This window comes from Peromyscus californicus, unplaced genomic scaffold (genome assembly GCF_007827085.1).
Source record: "Peromyscus californicus insignis strain IS unplaced genomic scaffold, ASM782708v3 Scaffold_8__1_contigs__length_139910024, whole genome shotgun sequence".
NCBI classification, from domain to species: Eukaryota; Metazoa; Chordata; class Mammalia; order Rodentia; family Cricetidae; genus Peromyscus; species Peromyscus californicus.
Window position 1 is genome coordinate 24,934,581 of NW_026294606.1, and position 19,147 is coordinate 24,953,727.

The 19,147-nt window shown below is 37.9% G+C and overlaps 1 long non-coding RNA gene across 1 annotated transcript in view; it reads left to right on the top strand.

Annotated features, from left to right (window-relative positions):
• LOC128104423 (uncharacterized) overlaps positions 1 to 18,449 on the top strand; it is a 32,573-nt gene extending 14,124 nt beyond the window's left edge. The window contains exons 4-5 of the long non-coding RNA XR_008215997.1: positions 16,530 to 16,645; positions 17,989 to 18,449. This is a non-coding gene — a long non-coding RNA (uncharacterized LOC128104423). The remainder of the gene's footprint in view (positions 1 to 16,529; positions 16,646 to 17,988) is intronic.
• The last annotated feature ends 698 nt before the right edge of the window (positions 18,450 to 19,147 follow it).

A 19,147-nucleotide genomic window follows, 5' to 3' on the forward strand; every position in this document is an offset into this window, starting at 1 on the left:
TTAAGTTTACTATCCAAATGTGCCCGAGTCTCCATTTATATTATAAGAACCTATGTCATGAGCTGTGGCCTTTGGGAAATACTCATTGATGAGAAGTTAACTGGCTATCATTTCATATACTCTCTATACCCTTAAATGTATAAGAAAATAGGTATCTAGGGAGATGAAAATTCAGAGTTAAGCAAGTCAAGAAAGCACATTCACATATGAATTAAAATTCTAAAGGCTTACATAATTTTCAGCTTCTATTATTGCACTATGCAATCTGATATTTAAATGACAGTTTCTCTTTAACACTTTATTTTTATATTCCCATTCTCTCTATTGAATATTTAATCCAGTGTTTTGTATCAAATATTGAACTTCCCATGGAATATTATTTCTATCCTGCTCTATTTTATCAACTTTCCTTCTCAATTTGATCTTATCTGAATTTCACTCTACTTCAAACAATCTGACAAACAAAGACAATTTAGGGAGTAAGATATTTAAATAGTAATGACAAATATTTTAAAATATTTAGCAGTTGAATCTTTTTAGTCATTTTTTTTCTAAAATGTGTAAAACCAGTAAACATACTTAGCAAAACAGCAATAGCAAAAAGTCAATGCACTAGATAGAATAGTCAACAGCTGGTAGAAAATTGAATTGAACTTTATCCAGAGATGATAGGAAAAGGGAATTAAAGGCTTCAGGATACTTATAACAGGCCAGAGTATGTGCAAATGCATTGGGGGCAGTCATTTAAACATCTTGAACAATTTTCCAAAGATTTTTGATTCAAGAAACACAAAAAGAAGACTTTGCCAAACACCACTTTTCTCACTGTTTTTCAAGCAAACTTTAACCCATATGCTTCTGATTTATTTACACTTAACACATCAAACAGTTCTTGAGCTAAGGCTGTTTGATTTCTAAGAAATGATTTGGGCCTTTTATAGAGGTCTGCTCATTTTCTTTGAAGTCAGTTTTTGCAAAACTGAGTGTCCTTGACTTGGGATTCTGCAATTAGCTCTTGTGTCTTCACAGTCACTTAGGGGGCTTAGATTTCATTAGAGACACTAAATACAGTCAGCCCAACATCCAACTCTGACAACAATATCTTTTTCCAATCCATGGCAGGTAAGATATGGTTGCTTGCTGATCATGTCCCTGATCTGAGTTCATTATTTTATATAAAATCTTCCCTAGATAATCATTCTTTCCCTTCTCTTATGGTGATTGTTCAATGATTTAATGGTGATTGTTTTTTTTTTTTTTTTTTTGTGTGTGTGTGTGTGTGTGTGAATTATGACTCACTTTTCCTTCTAGGCTATTTCTAGTACCCCATTGCTGCTTTGTGTTGATTTTAATAAGTTTGGGATTTATTTGATATAGGGAGTCTACATCCTGTTTGAAACACTAGTTTGTCTTGAAAAAGCATCATTAAAATTTTAAATTTAAATATATAATAAATATAAATTATCCTCAAATAGAAAACCTTACTCTGGTATTTGTAAGTGGGGCAAGTAGATTTCAGATGGTAATTAGTCTCAGTGAGCTAGTGTAATCAATTAGCAGCTCTTATACATAAACCCAGGACATAATTGATTCCAAAGCCATGGTGCATTCTAACATGTTGAATAAAATCCCAGTTAAATCCCCTTGTAACTGTTTTAGCCTCATAGAGTAGGTATAACAAATCAAAATGATGTGCCCACACTTCCCAATTTAACTTCTTCAGATATTGTTTTACACAGTGAAAATACTACTGTTGTTAGCTAAATATGTTCAACATCCATAGTTTTCTAGAACCTACTTTACCATGAAGATGTGTTTGCCCTGTGTTTACATTAAGTTTCATAGGAGACATTTTCTGTAGAGCACCCAGAAGCTCCATGAGTTAACAAAGGTGCTGACATTGGAAGACAGATGCTTCATTTAGATGAGAGGAAATCAAAGCCTCACCACTGGGTCTAAACTCTTAACTGAACATGTAACCAAACACAAGTGTGAATCGTGTGAATGAGCCCAGGCTTTGGAGGCTGTTGTCCTCTGATTCACTGCATTTACTGAGAGCTAGCTATGGGAGAGTGGATATAATACTTGTCATAGAGAGGAAAATAAGTAACTCTCTCCTTTCAAAGCATTTCCACATTTTTGATAAAGAATATTCTCAATTGTAACATCCCTATTTTTGCGTAAGGTTTTCAAGCCTGATTCTAAGCTATGTCCCTCATCCCTTTTAATTACCTCTAAATTCTCTTAAATTCTATTGTTGTCCAATGGGTTTCTCTTGGAACCACATCTCCTATTAGCTCTTTCTAAAACTCTCTTAAGTTTTGGGCTGTTTTCTGTTTCCATTACTGATATTAAAGTCTCTCTGATAGAAAATTTATTTAATGCTGGCTTCAGATTCCAGTTCCAAAGTTAGATATGGGAGCTTCATGCTTCCTTAGATAAATAACATCATTTCTACTCACCATGAAGTCTTCGAATAAATATCTAAGTACAGAGAACTAATTTAATGCTATTATACATGTAAATAAAAGAAAATAGGAAAATAACCTAAGTACCAGAATATATGAAAAGTAAGGAATAAGCTATTATTCTATAATCTATAATTACCCAAATGTTGATGGTTAGAGGCAGTTTAACCGTATCTTTCACTCAGCATGTGTGAGCATCCTCATTATTAATAACAGGACAAAGTTACAATAGAAGTTTTGAAAGAGTTTCACAATGAACTATCATCTTAAGAGAGACTGGCTGATGTGAATGCAGTCAGACAACAACAGCAAGATGCATGCATACAGAACACACTTATAGCTGTGGATCACATCAATTGCTGCAATTACTGAAATGGCCATTGTTAATAATCCCTGGAAATATTATTGTTGAAGGAACAATATGCTATAAATTTATGGAGTTAAATAGAACATTTTGTATGATGCATAAAATTTGTAGGGTCAGGGGCTGGAGCAATGGCTCAGTGATTAAGAGTAGGGTCTGTTCCTCCAGATGACTTGGGTTCAGTTCCCAGCATTTACATGGTGGTTCTCTACCACCTGTAACTGCAGTCTCAGGGCCCTCTGTGGTCTGCAGGTTTCTGGCCTCTTCAGGTACCAGGACTGTATATGGTGCCCAGACATATATGCAGAGAAGAACTCCCATAGACATAAAAACAAACAAATAAACAAGTAAAAAAGTAAAATATAGGGTTAAAGGGTCAAATAACGTGGATTAAGAGATTAAGGAAAATCAAAAAGTATGGCAGAATGTAGTGGGTAGCCGTTTCAGCTTTGACCTGGAAATATCACCCCCTTTGAGGCTTCGGTAACTGTCACGCCTACAAGGCGGAGCCCAGAGAGGACCCCTAAAGACCCAAGATCCAGATGAGGGAACTCTCTTGGTTCCTGGACCCTGGACGCTGGAGGTAGACCAAGCAGAGCTCTCCAGAGAACACTGCTGGACTGTGCTACACCTTTCCCAGACCCTGTAACCTATTCCTCCACTTGTAAGTTACCCCACAAAATAAAGCTCCCTTTTAACTACATGGAGTTGCCTTAATATTTTAACCAATAGCAGAAGGTCTTTGGAAATAATGTTACCCAAACCTCAGGAGTTTACAGAGAATTAAAGAAAAACTACAGTTTCTCAGCTAGAAGTGGGGCAGGGTCTTTGAGTTAGTACTTTACGTTCAATGCCGTCTGCATTTGTGTGATTTATGTTTGTTGGAGGGACTAGAAAACAAGGGATAATCAAACTTCAGAGTTTAGTACTCCAGTGTACTCATTGGTAAATCCCAAACCCTGATGATATCTGTGGCACACGTGGAATAGATGACATGTAAGCTTTGAGAGCTAGGAATCTGTTCACGGACATGAATGTCATGTATTTACTGGTCAGTACAAAACATTCTGTTTAAAAAGTAAAATCCAAAGAGAAACTTCACAGCTAAGTTCAGACCAGAATGAGTGAAGGCTGAGATGGGAATCAAACCATTTGTGGATCAGACAGGTCTAGAATCCAGGCAAGAACAGACCTGAATGTGGGTGGAGTGAGTCTAAAGTTTGGCAATGACTACATTATTGATTTTGTGTATTGAGTACAGTTTGTGTATATAATGGAACCTAAACCAAATCAAAGACAGTCTTGTTTGTGAAACTGCAATGACCATTCTTTTAATTTATGAGACCAGGTTGCCTGAGCTCATTAAAATATATAAATAGAAGACTCAGTCACCATCTGGGAGCTTTGGAAAAGACATTATAAGAATTGTTACAACTGGTTTTCACCTTGGCGCAGGGAGTTAAAGGTTGGGCATGTTCTCACAGGATCTCTGTCATGATTTGTTTTTATTGCTCCATGAATAAAAAGAATAGTGTTAGGAAATGTTACCTTACCAGGAAAGTCAAGTAAAGAAAACAATTCACTTTTAGTATAAACTATTAATATCCAGAGAGTGGCTCCCTGTCTTTTATTTTACCATGCTACTTACATAGTTACAATTTTAATATTCACCTTATAAGGATTATAATGCTAAGCATGCCACAGTCATATAGCAACAACTTGTATATTGTCAAGGAGATTACAAGTGTCCACTTTCCGAGATTCATGGATCTTTCCCTAGAAAATAGGTGAAGCACTCTCCAACAGGCCCAGCATGGCAAGCATGAAGAGGACAGGTTTCATCCTTTACCCTTTCCTCCCCCTTGCTAAAAGACCATTAGATTACATTCCTAAAGCTAGCCCCCAAGGTCCATTCCCTTATGTGGCCACTGACTCGTTCCTGAGACAAAACACCAAGGTCCTACAATCAACATTCATTATTTGGCTAATATGTCCAATCAGGACTTACCAACTTACCACAGCACAGACTCTTCCTTTTTCTCCTTAAAAACCCAACTCTTGCAAAATACGCCAGCCACCGCTGCCTGCTGTCTGCCTTTACCCAATCCAGAGGCAGTCACCTTCCACCTCCACCCTACTTACTCCTCTGGGGTAATAAGTCTCCTTTGTGCTGAAAATTTGGTATCTGGTGTGTTCTGTACTGACTTTGAGGAGACCCCCACACACCCTTACAGTAGGAATATTAGAATCACCCACAAATGGCAGACAGTTCTTACAAACAACTTTGAGTCTCTTCTCTTTAGGTTCATGGTGACTGCTCCTGTGAACATGTCCTTAATGTAAGCAAAATATCAGTCTTTTCTATTTTCTAAATGTTTATCACACAGAATTAGGTGACATTTTCACATCAAATTATCTGGAATGCTTATATAGTTCTTATTACGTAACAGTTCACCATAAAATTACTGTTCTATAGTTAAGAAACTTAAACTCTTTGGCAATTACTAAATTAAAAATTGCATATGTATGCATGAGTCCTACATTATAGGTGTTAGCACATATTCGAATATTTTTTTCTTGAATGTTATTTATTTCTTGGTTTTTTGAGACAGAGCCTCACTCTGTATTCCAGATTAGCCTCAAACTGCCACAGTCCTCCTGTTGCTGCCTCCCAAGTCCAAACGTTGAAACTTTAGGTGTGTTCCACTGTACACAGCTATTTCTTTAACCTTAAAATATGATTTCAGGACCGAGGAGGTGGCTCAGCACTTGAGAGAACATCAGGTCCCTGCAGAGGACCACAGTTCAGCTCCTGGCATCCATATCAGGCAACTCACAGTCATATATAACTCCAGCTCTGGGGTGTTTGATGACCTTCGTTTTGGTCTCCAGAGGCAACTACACTCATGGACGTACATGCTCCCATACACATTCATACTCATAATAAAAAGATCTCTTTTTAAAAATGGATCCAACTTTAATAGACTTTAAGGTGTTTGTTTGTTTGTTTGTTTGTTTGTTTGTTTTTCAGCCATGAGTGTGTATGGTTAGTATTTTCTCATCACTTCCTCAGGAGAAATCTTGACTGCTCAGTCACAAGTCACAATGTAAGAGATGACAGGGCAGGTTTGCTGCCTCAGCCAAGGAATATACTTGTCTCCAAGGCCAATGACCTGAGTTGGTTCATTAGAACCCTAGGGAAAAGGAGAATATTCACTCCAGCGATATTGTCTGAGCTCCACACACATGGCTGGGCACACTTGCACTTGTGTTCACACACACACACACACACACACACACACACACACACACACACACACATTAATTAATTAATTCAATTATAAAAAGAGAGATTAGATGACAGACTGGACCATCCTCATTATGTACACAACATGCAACATCATGCTTGTTTTATTCAGAACTGTTTGCTTTTATCCCTCTTATCTCTTTTGTCTTTTCCTCCTTTTTGAAATCTCCAGTCATTGTTGGCTTGCTGCATGCCCTGAATCTCTCTCTAGCTTCCTCTATTTAATCAGATCCAACCACCATGATTCTGTCCTGAGGTAAAAGAAGATTTAGGGGGCAGAGGTGATATAGCTGCTACATATCTTCCTGGTGGGCACTTGGAGAAGTCCCCTCCAGTTCAAAATTTGGAAGGTTTCTTGTGGGACTCTGGGATTCTTCAGCAAAACAGAACAATCCTCTTGTTCCTATTAGAAGAATCTGCCTGTGAAGTCTTCTTTTGCAATGAGCACCATGTGGGAAGAAAGAGAGGATTCAGAGCATCATAATAGGCACAAAAATAGGGCCAATTTTCACATTACAGATCTAAATTGGAAAGGAAGGAAATAAAGACATCAGTGGATAAAATTAATGTAATTGGAGAATACTGTAGTCAGAGTATTTGTTTGCTCTAATCTTGTACACGATATAAAAATGTTGCTGCAATGGAGCCCAGCTGCAAGTAATCACAGGGAGAGGCCAAAGGAAATCAACAAAGATGGTCTGCAAGAGAGGCAGCTGCCTGGGAAGCTTTTTCTTGGAAGAAAATAGACCATCAACAGCAATACCGTGTGAAAAAAGTGTTGCAACTCTGAAAATTCACACACCTGGGGATAAGGCACTGGTGCTGAAAAAAATGTGCATAGCTGCACAGCCTTCATTTACATGGCAGAGGTACCAATTCGCATAACCCCAGCATCCACAGTGCCTTGAGTATGACAGGCCTGCTAAGTGTATCTGTACCATAGTGACAAAGGGAACCCATCTGTCAGTGCTCTGTGTAGCTTGTGAATATGTGATCTTATATTTATATTTTAAAAGCTTGCTTGTTTTCTTCCAAACTTGAAAGAGTATCAGCAAAGCCATCGTCATCAAATGTGACACAACCACAGATTTCAACAGGCAGATGAGTCATATATTCCTATTTCTTTGGAAATCAAGAATATTTTATCAATTCAAGAATGGATTAGTCTTAGTTATGAACATCTTGCAAGCAAATGAATAAACCCATCACTATGGTTTGAATTGAAAATGTCCCCTGAAGGCGCATGAATTGAAGGGTCCATAAGCTTTGGTGCTCTTGGAATGTAGAGGGACCTTTGAGAAGGGGGTCCCTTAGGGAAGGGGACCCAGTGGGAGGAAGCTGGGTCACTGGAAGTGACCTTGAAGGGAATCATGGATACTGGACTCTTCCTTTCTCTTCACTTCCTGAACACCATGAGGTAGGCAGCATTGCTCTGCCGTCTACTCCACATCAGAATGTGTTTGCCTCCTGTTGGACTAAAGCTGAAACCTCCCAAACCAAAATAATTCTTTCTTACTTTTTAACTGGATTACCTTGTGTATTTTGCTACTGTGATGAAAAAAGAAAAAAAAAACACATCTATTCCTATTCAAATAAAACCTGTGACTTTCTAAACATGATTTTTATAGAAGAGTAGATGCTTACTCCTGGCTGTACCCGGGTTTGACAATACCTTCTGAAGGTATTTTCTTTCTCACAGCATAAGGAGGCATGCTAGTTTCCACAGAATAAGGATGTTTAGCTTGCTGAGTCATCAGTAATTATCCAATATCTAACAGGGGAATTTTACTAATTTGTTTTGTTTTTGAGAGACATTCTTCTGTAGCCCAGGCTGTCATAATACTTGCAATGTAGACAAGGATGTCTTTGAATTCCTGATCCTCTTGCCTCTACCTCCCAAGCACTGGAGAGCAGGCATGTGAAGAGTAATATTTTAAATAATTTTGATCATAAAACATTACTTTGAAAGAAACTTGGATGTCAAATTTGTGTGACTATTAAATGTAAAACACAGCATTTATGTTCTCTGTCTAGGATCCCTGTCCTTACAGTACCAGCCGGCACATACTTAGTCTCAGTTGAATCAGAACACTTCATACAGAATGTCTGCCACATATTCTCTGTAGAACTACTCATAATTTAAAATCAACCTGAGGACACTGGATTATTTGACCTTTTCCAAAATGCAGTATTAAGAAAATATTTCTCCTCTGTCTTCCTCATTCATAATTTTCATGGGCAAACATCAGCATTCACTGAATAAGCAATTAAAAGCTTTTGTAATGGATTTTAAGTTTGACAATCATTTGCTTAACAGGTGCCAGAACATTCCTAATAATGTGCTCAGACTCACAAGTTCTTGTGTGGTTATTTGCCTTTGTTTTGTTTTGTTTTGTTTTGTTTTGTTTTGAGATAGAGTCTCTCTGTCTAGTCCTGGCTGTCCTGGAACTCGCTCTGTACCTGCCTTTGCCCCTTCAGTTCTGAGACTAAAAGCATATGCCACTATTCCAGGATTGCTTATTTGCATTTTTAAAATTAGTTAAGAATCTAGTTTTAACCCCTTAGCTGTATTTTTAACCCCCTCCTCGTGTGTGTGTGTGTGTGTGTGTGTGTGTGTGTGTGTGTGTGTGTGTGTAGTATGTGCACATTTATGTGCATATGTGTCTGGTCTATATTTGAGTGTTTATGTGTATGTTCTTGTTAACGTATGTGTGCATGTATAAGTATAGGGCATAGTACAAAGGCCTAGGCAAGCAATCTTCCACTGAGCTATATCCCCAGCCCTAACCTTGTCTTCAGATTAAAATTTACCAAGACAAGTTTAACTAAGAACAAAGTAATGGTTAAAGCATACATTTTTCTATTTAATTTAAGATCAAATGGGATCTCCTGCTTCTTAAACATGACGGTAAGTGGAGCAGTTACTGTTTTCATAGCTCCATCTTTCTGAAGTGGACATGATAACTACTACATCCTGTACTTGTGGAACTGACAAAGTGATGGATTTGATATCCCTTAATCACAGTTCTTGACACATTAGAATATTTCCCAAACTGTAGCTTTTCTAGGATGAAGGGGGACATGAACTGAAAGCAGGACTAGAGATGAAGTCAGAGTGAAGTGTGATCCACATGCAGAAATGATACTCTGTCCAAAGAAAGACGCCATAAAATTTAACATGTATATGCAGTTCTTGCTGAATGCCAGCTCAACTCTGCTGGTGTTCAGGTGCTACAAAATGTAATGTATTCCACTTAAAATGGAAGCAAAGTTTGAATACTCATGTAAGTTACAGGGTAAATGTGTTATATTATAAACTTCTCTCCAGTTTTACTGATATAGAATTGATTCAAAACTAAAATTATATGTTAATGTTGGGGGGTATTCGATCACACTGTGAACCCTGAGTTTGCATTTGCGCTAATTAAATAAAATAAACCTTGAGTCAGGAGGCTGCATTAGCAACTAGTTGACAGAAAGTTATCATAGCCTCAGAGGGCATCCAGGAGAGGTAGAGAAGAGACCCAGGAAGAGTAGGGTGGGGTTTAGAGTAGCACAGGTATTTCTGATTTGACAAAGCTGAGGAGGTATGGGTCTTCTGTGTATGTCAGCAAGAAGAGAGAGTTAGCTACTTGCTATTCAGACCCTCTGAGCTCACAGGGTTTCACCTTAGCCTTTGGATCTCAAGTCTTTTATTCATAATTAGAACAATAGAGATTTAGTTAGAGGTAACTTTAATGGTAGTGACAGGGACAGTGCCTATAGGAGCAGAATTCTTGCCAGACTACACGCCCTGAGCAGGCAGGCTGCTGCTTAGAAGCAAGCCAGTAACTGTAGAGTTGCAATTGCTGGTTGAGATAGTAGTAGATGAAGGCACAGCCACTGTGCCCAAGTTTAGAAACATGTTATCTAATGTGACATTTTTGTATAAGTATATATTATTAAATGAATACCATAAGCAATCAAATCAACATTTCTTATCTGTGTGGTATGTGCACATATATGTGCATGTGTGTCTGCTATATTTGAGTGTTTATGTGTATGTTCTTGTTAACATGTGTGTGCAGCTGGAGAGTTTTCTCTCCATGTTCTGCCAATTCCCGGCAGTCCCTTAGCCCACTTATAAAATAAACATACAGATGCTTATATAATTTAAACTGCTTGGCCATTAGCTCAGGCCTATCATTGTCTAGCTTTTACTCTTATATTCAGCCCATTTCTATTAATCTATACTTTGCCACATGGCTTGTGGCTTACTGGTACCTTACATCTTCTTTGTCCTGGTGGCGGCTGCAGGCAATCTCCCCTTCCCTTCCTGTTCCTTCAATTCTCCTCTCTGTTAGTCTTGCCTATACTTCCTGTCTGGCTAGTGGCCAATCAGTGTTTTATTAACACATTTGCCATCAAATGTGTTACAGAATATCTCACAGCATGTGTGTACATTTATGTGCATGTATATGTACAGTATGCATGTACATGCACATGCATGTGTATGTATAGAAGACACGTAAGACCTACACTGAGTAGCTTTTAAGTACACAATATATTATTATTTACTATAGTCACTGCCCTCCACATAGATCTGCATAATTCATTTTTCTTGTCTGAATAAAACGTTACAACCTCTGAGCAGTGTCTCACTGTTTCCTCATCTCCCTCTTTCCCTGTAGATTCTACATATAAAGTGAGGTTGCACAGCACTTTCCTTTCTGAGGCTGTTATGTCCCTTAGTGTGAGGTTCTCTGGTGTGTAGTGGCTTGAATGAGAATGGCCCTCAGGGGTCCATATGTTCCACTACTTGGTCCTAGGTGGTAGAAATCTAGTGGAAGGATTAGAAGGTGTGACCTTGCTGGAGGAGGGGTGTGTGTGTGTGTGTGTGTGTAGCTGAACATTTTTCTGTGTCCCGCTGACTCATGGTCAGGACTAATCTCTCTCACCCACCATCCCTCAGCCACTTGGACCCAAGTAAACCCACAGAGGCTTATACTATTTTTAAACTATGGCCATGGCAGGTTTCTTGTTATCTAGTTCTTATATCTTAAATTAACCCATTTCTATAAATCTATACTTTGCCATATGACTCGTGGCTTACATCTTGCTTCTCATGGCAGCAGCTGGGCAGTGTCTCCTCTGTTCTGCCTTTCTCCTTCCTCTCTCTCTGTTTGGATTTTCCACCTATATCTAAGTTGCCTTGCCATAGGCCAAACAGTTTTATTTATCAACCAATCAGAGAAACATATTTTCACAACACACAGAGACATTCCTGCATCACTTCCCCATTTATTTCTAAACAAAAGGAAGATTTTAACTTTAACCTAGTAAAACAGTTATGTATGTGTCACTATAGGCACACTCTGAGGTTTCAAAAGATCATCACAATTCCTGGTGTGTCTCAGCGGCTCCTGCCACCATTTCTTTGCTCTACCACCATGGACACTAACCCTCTGAAGCCATAAGCCCCAAACTAAATGTTTTCCTTTATAAGTTGGTCATAGTGTTTTATCACAGCAATAGAAAAATAACTAAGACAGTATGTGTGTCTGTGCATGAGTATGCACACCTGTGTGAACACCCAGGAAGGTCAGAAAGAGGGTGTCAGATCCCCTACAGCTGGAGTTACAGTCAGTTGTGAGCCATCTATACGTGTTCTGTAAACTGCAGAAAGCACTCTTAACCACTGGGCCTTTTCTGAAGCCCTTGGATTCATCTAGTTTGTCTCAGATGACAAAATATCTCTCTTCAAGGCATGTAAAGTATTACTTTGTGTAGATGGACCTTTTTCTTTTTACGTTTTTAATGGATTTACCAGTCAACTTAATTTGATTCTTTCTCTCTCTTTTTTAATCTATTGTATTTCTATAATGTACCTGGGGATTGTAGATATCTCTTGACATACTGATTTCATTTCTTTTGTATAAAGGAGTGAGGCTGCTTATATTACACAGTAGATCCTTTTTTAATCTTTGAAGATTATTCATACCTTTTCCAGAATGGCTCTATTAGCTTTATCTCTGCCATCAGAGTACAAGGAAGGGTTCCCTTTTCTCCACATCTTCACTAACATTGTTATTATTTTTTTGCTAATAGATATTTCAATGGATGAGAAGTGATATTTCAAGTGGGTTAATGTTGATCGTCACAATGATAAGATCTAAAACCACCTAGCAGACAAGGCTCCAGGCACACTCATGAGGGATAATGCAGATTAGGATAGCTGAGGTGGGAAATCCTACCTTAACTTGGATGGTATCATTCTGTCAACTGAAGCACTAGACTAAATAAAAAGGACAAAGCACCTGAGCATTCACATTCATATCCCTCTACTTCCTGCATGTGGATACAGGAGTTTAGCATCCTCATAATCCCGGTCATATGACTTTCCTGTCATGATGAACTGTATTCTCAAACTGGGAGGAAAAGTAAACAGTCACTTCCTGAAGTTGCTCCTGTCAGATTTGTAATAACAAGGAGACAAATAAGCAACACCTCTGGTTTTGGTTTGAAGTTGCATTTCTCTAGTGATTAACACCATGGGAACAACTCAAACATGTATTTGCCAATGCGTGTTTTGTTTTGAGAAATACCTATTAGGTGAGGTGTGTCACTGCGTGTGTGTAATTCCTGCACTCAGGAGGCAGGTGCAGGAGCCCTTCAAGCTTGAAACCATTCTGAGATACATAGTAGACTAAATCTCAAGCAAAACAGAACTATGTACAACAAAAACCAAGCATAACAAAACAAAACTTAACAAAACATGCACACACACACATACACACACACACACACACAGAGAGAGAGAGAGAGAGAGAGAGAGAGAGAGAGAGAGAGAGAGAGAGAGAGAGAGAGAGAGAGATACATGTATGGGGGAGAGCTGAAATTAAATATTTTTACACACTTTGTCTTTGTTTGTTGACCTATTAAGTTCTTGCTTACATATTGTGGTTATTCATCCCCTATCAGACAAGCCCTTTACAGATGTCTCAACCTTTACTCTCATCCTCAATGTATCCTTTCCACTGTGGTTGTCTTTGTTGGATTGTTGTTTTATGCATTTTTTCACTTCCTGTTGCTTCAGTTGACTATACTCCTGAAGTATTATCACCAAAGTTATCATCAAGCCCTAGGGCTTGAAGTTTTGTTTTTTTCTTGTTAGAGTTTCTGTAGTCTTTTATCCATTTTGAATTGATTTTTATATATGGTGTGAGGTAAATTTCCAATTTAATTCTACTACACACAGATATCTAGTCTTGCCAATGCAATTTATTAAAAAGACCCTTCCCCTTTCTGTGTTCTTGGTACCTCTGTCAAATAGCAAGTGAACTTATTTCTGCTTTCTGTTCTGTTCACTCTGTAGTGAACTCTGTAGGTTGCTTTTGTGTTAACACCATGCATATTTGATGACTGTGACTTTGTGATATATTTTTAAACCAGGTTGTCTAATACCCCCAGCATTAGATTGTTTTTCTTGTGTTTTTTTTGCTTTGCTTACAATCATTTTAGTTATTCGTATTTGTTTTTTGTTTGTTTGCACATTTCACACAGATTTAAAGACCCTATGCTAGAAAAGTGACATGGGAATTTTGATAGCTGTGTCACTGAATCCGATTGCTTTGGGCAGTGTTCACATTTTAGCAAAAATAATTCATCAGCTTTATGAACTTGCATCTATTTCTATTGTTTGGATCTTCTTCAATTTCTTTTATTAGTATTTTTAAATTATATTTTATATTTATCCTTTGAAAATTATATGTGTTTAAACAATGTATTTTGATCATGTCCATCTACCACCAACTCCTTCCAACACACTTTTGTGCCTCTCCGCCTATCTGTCTCTCTCAACTTCATGTCCCCATTTTTTGTTGTTGAAACCTCCCTGAGTTCAATTAGTGATGTTCTTGAGAAGATGAGTGTGAGGCACCTTTGGTTTTTATTATGCTGAGGGACATTCCTTCATTAAGTTTATTGATATGTTTTCTTCATGAAAAGATGTTGAATTTCATCAATTATTTGCATCTATTGAGACTCTGTTATAAATTTACCTTTCACTTGGATGACACAGAATCTTTATTCTTGCCTATGTTGAGCTGTCCTTGCATGTCAGGAATAAATCCTACTTATTAATGTTGTATATTTTTCACTTTGGTGTGGAATTTTTTTATCTGATACTGTGTCAAAGATTTGATCTATATTTATCAAAGTTATTGACTATTATTTTTTTTTACCCTGAAACAGGGTTTCTCTGTATAGTCATGAGTCCTGGAACTTGCCCTTTAGACCAGGCTGCCCTGTGTAGTCATGAGTCCTGGAACTTGCCCTTTAGACCAGGTTGCCCTGTGTAGTCATGAGTCCTGGAACTTGCCCTTTAGACCAGGCTGCCATGTGGAGTCATGAGTACTGGAACTTACCCTTTAGACCAGGCTGCCCTGTGTAGTCATGAGTCCTGGAACTTGCCCTTTAGACCAGGCTGCCCTGTGTAGTCATGAGTCCTGGAACTTGCCCTTTAGACCAGGCTGCCCTGTGTTGTCATGAGTCCTGGAACTTGCCCTTTAGACCAGGCTGCCCTGTGTAGTCATGAGTCCTGGAACTTGCCCTTTAGACCAGGCTGCCCTGTGTCATCATGAGTCCTGGAACTTGCCTTTTAGACCAGGCTGCCCTTTGTCGTCATGAGTCCTGGAACTTGCCCTTTAGACCAGGCTGCCCTGTATTGTCATGAGTCCTGGAACTTGCCCTTTAGACCAGGCTGCCCTGTGTTGTCATGAGTCCTGGAACTTGCCCTTTAGACCAGGCTGCCCTGTGTAGTCATGAGTCCTGGAACTTGCCCTCTAGACCAGCCACTCCAGCTTGATTTGTAATTCTTTATAAATCAGAAAATCATTCAGCTTTGATTTCTTTTAAATGAAAATCAATTTTCTAGAATATTTATGCTTGCACTAAAATGATGCAATGAAGTCACACATTCTGTATTTGATACCCTCTCTCTATTCATAAAAGTGGATAACTATAAGTTCTAAATAAAATTCTATGAGATACAAAAACCTGATTCTCAAAATGCACCTTACTACTCAGCTGAGACTTTAACAGTCTTTTCAGTGTGCATAAAACTTGTAAAATTATCTTTAAGTCCTCATCAGCATTTTACTTGTCACAACATATTGTCTAATCTTAAATTGAGGGTGTTAAACCCCTAGTAACAGTTACTTCCTCATATTGTGACAAAACACCCCACGGAAGCAAATTAGGGCATGAAGGATTAATCGTGGCTCACAGTTAGATGATATGTCATGGTAGGGAAGGCACCACACTGCAGGAATGCAAGGCAGCCAGTCACATGAGGCAACCAGTCACACCATGTCTTTAGTCAGGGATTACAGAGAAATACTGTGGTTGGTGCTCAGCTCACTTTCTCCAAGTTACTGAAAGACCTGCGCCAAAAGAAAATGTGCTGCTCACATTCATGATGGGGCTTCCTTTTTTTTTCCCTGTTGTTTTTGATAGTCTTTCAGGAAACTTCTTCTTAGATATACCAAAGGTTTGTTTCCATAATGATTCTGCATCCAGTCAAGTTGACCATGAAAGTTAACCATCACACAGTCATGACTGCTGTTTACTCTATATGTATCCTGAACCTGTTCCATCGGGCTCATAGAAGAAAGCAAATTTAATTGAATGAATTAAAAAAGAAGAACCGCCTATGGTTAGCCAAAGTTTGGTTTTCTTGTTTTAAATAAATAAATAAAACAGATTTTGTGTCAGTCTCATGCTTGACTGAGGACATGGTCAGAGTCTGGAGTCATGGAGAATCTAGATCACATTGCCATCTTAATATCTGGACTAAACTTGTGTAAATACTAAAAAGAAACAACAGGAGAATGTGTTCTGCATCTGAGCTGAGACCTACCCATACAGAGTGTCTGCATCTCTGTAGTACACTGCACAGCTCATTTGGAGTGAGTTTTCTCCACAACATGAAACAATCCTGTCCTGTGTGCTCATTTCGACAGTCTCAGAAAACTGAAAACATGTTACAAAAGCAGCGCTTTAGACTGGGAAAACAAGCCAGCTCCCACAGGGTGAAATCAGTAAATTAAACTGTAATCTAGTAGAGAAGTGACTTTGACTCTGGAGTTCTTCAGGAGCATTTTCTTGGTCTCAGACTTTATTTTTATGCTTAACAATTTTTTGCTGTTGAACAATGAGTGACAGCAGTAATGAGAACAGAAAGCAAACACACTTTAGAAAAGCACCTATTCCACGAGAAGAGCCCCATTCAAACTGTCACAGCAGGGAAGAGTATGAATTCCCTAAACATAGACTACTGCACATTTTGTGTCTTGTTCCTTTACTGATAATTTCTGTAAGCCTTTCCCTAATACTGAACTCTCTGTCTTAGAATGAATACCAGCTGCAAACAGCCCAGGAACCGAATACTGACAGAGCTGCTTCTTCAAGAAAATGGGAGATGGGGCTACATTATGCAGCTTCTAAAGACATGTTATATATAAGCCAGTGAGTACTACATAAACCCAAACTCAGCTGCCGTGTCAATGTCAAAAGTTTGCTGTTATACCTGGAACATGAAAGCAAGGGTGTCCTTCATAGTTTTGAATAATAGTGTTCATTCACATGCCCCCCGGGCAGAATGCTACAGTTGTGAGCATGGAGATGTAATGTGGCCATGTTAGCCTTGTTTTCAAAGAATTCACCAATAGGTATGTGGGTTATGGCACTTGTGCTACTACAACATGCTTACATTCAACGCATGAGCATAAAACCTGTCACGAGAATGACTTTAATATTTCAAGTACACAGAAGCCCCAGATGAGAGGTAATGAAGTCTCAGGATATTTTGCCATGAAATATCCTCCATCAATACATATAAATTATGTAATCTTTCAACTTATAAACAGCAAATGTCATATTTCCAGGACTCAGGTTAACAAGATATTTACTACCAGCTATGCTTATCCCAAATATAGAACTTCCAGGCTGAAAGCAGATAATGGTATTCCATTCATAAAGCAATATGTGGATTTTCCTACATGGAAAAAAGTGTGGTCTATATGAAAAACATGCTTAAAAACAAAACTTGAAATGAACTTTGTAAATATTATGGTCAATGGTAGAAAATAATTTACCTTAAAAAAAGACACATTTAGATCTTTCTTAGAGATTCTTAAAGGACAGGCAATTTGTAACCAGCAATTAATATATGGTAGTGTTGTAGTGGATGAGATCACCTCAACCTGCCAGGGCAGCAAAAAAACATAATTTCAGAAGATAAAAATAGTAAGAAAAATGTACCTTATAAAAGTTAGTTATTAAAGATACCTCAGTCCAAATATGGAGTTCTGAGGCATGAACATCAGATACATTTCCACACCATGGAAGTGTGCTCTCAGAGTCCTTTGTTCGATGACTGTGGTTTGGGAATTTCCCATGCCTTCTCTGTCTCTCCCTGTTCCCACCTGCCTTGGCACACTATATTGGTAAGAGTTTTCTGTCACCTGAGAAGCAAATCATGTAACTAGTCTAAAATCACTTTAGCATGAATTATTGATATCACTTAGTGTTATCGATCTTAAATTAATTGTTATAAATCCACATGTAGCAGATCAATGTATTTCTATATTGCTAGCAATTAAAACTGTACTTTGATGTGAGCACCTGTGCATTTTCAACAGGGAAAATGAGTTTTGCTTCCATCAGCAGCTACGGGGCACAGAGCAACCTTTTCTTCACACTTTCTCCACTTGTGCAGACTCAGTTTTTGTCTCCTGTGTTTTGCCAACAATTTTCCTGCATTTTGAATTGCTCACGATCTTCCAATTATATGAATTTTTTTTTTTTAGGACATCTAGGAGTTTGTTCTCATAGAGAAGAAAGGATTACAACTTGACTGAGCTGGAGAATTTAAAGCAACTGGCCACTAACATGAAAATACCTCTTCAATATGAAAGATTTTACTTCATCTTATAATATTTTATTTTGTCATGTTTGGTTGTTATCTCTTAGAAGCCTGTTCTTTCCTAATGAGAAACAGAAAAGGAGTGGATCCAGAGAGGAGGGAAGGTGGAGAGGAACCAGGGGGAGTGGTGTGAAGGGAAGCTATAATCAGAATATATATATGAGAAAGAATCTAATTTCAATTAAAAAAAAAACCTCAGGTACAAATAGACATTCAGACAGATAAATTTTTTAAAATTCATGTTTCCTTGATTATCATATATCAAGTTCTTAAAAGTACAGTTTCAAAATGTGTAATAATTCCTCTCTAATTGGGTTATCAATGTTAAGAATTTAAGCCTAGTGTAAGGACAATCACTAGGTCATCATAACTGAGGTATTATTTCTTTAGAAATAGAAGTCAATATAAATATATGTATAAATATATTCAAAGGTTTTATTTGTATATTTATTTATAGTATACTATGGGATGTGAGCTTACTTTAGAGTAAATATTATGTCTCTACAAAGCAAAAGTTCAAAAACAAAATCAACTTCAACTCTTGTTATGTATCTTTATATATTAATGTATAATTATATTACATATATAGTTGAGGGACAAAGACTTTGCCAGGATATTAATCTGACATATTGTATTACTTATTCAAAGTATTAGAAGTTTATTAAGTATATGTATTTCTATAAATTTCAAATAAGAGGCAGTATATATGCATAAACGTTTTGTTTTTTGTTTTTTTGTTTTTTTCATGCTAGCTATTGAGAATGCTAACACACATTTTAGGTCTCTTGGCTAATAGAGTGCTAAGTAACTAGGCATGTGGGTTATGGTAGAAAAAGATGAACTAGAAATGGTCTATCAGATTTCCTACAGATAGCTTCAGAAACTACATGGCTTACATGCGAATATGCTTTAAAGGTCTAGGAAGATGGTTCTGTATGTAAAGTTCTTGCCACACAAATATGAAGACCAGGTTTCAGATCCCAACCACCCATATAAAGAACAGAAACAGGAAGATTCCCTAGGACTTGACAGCCAGTCAGCCT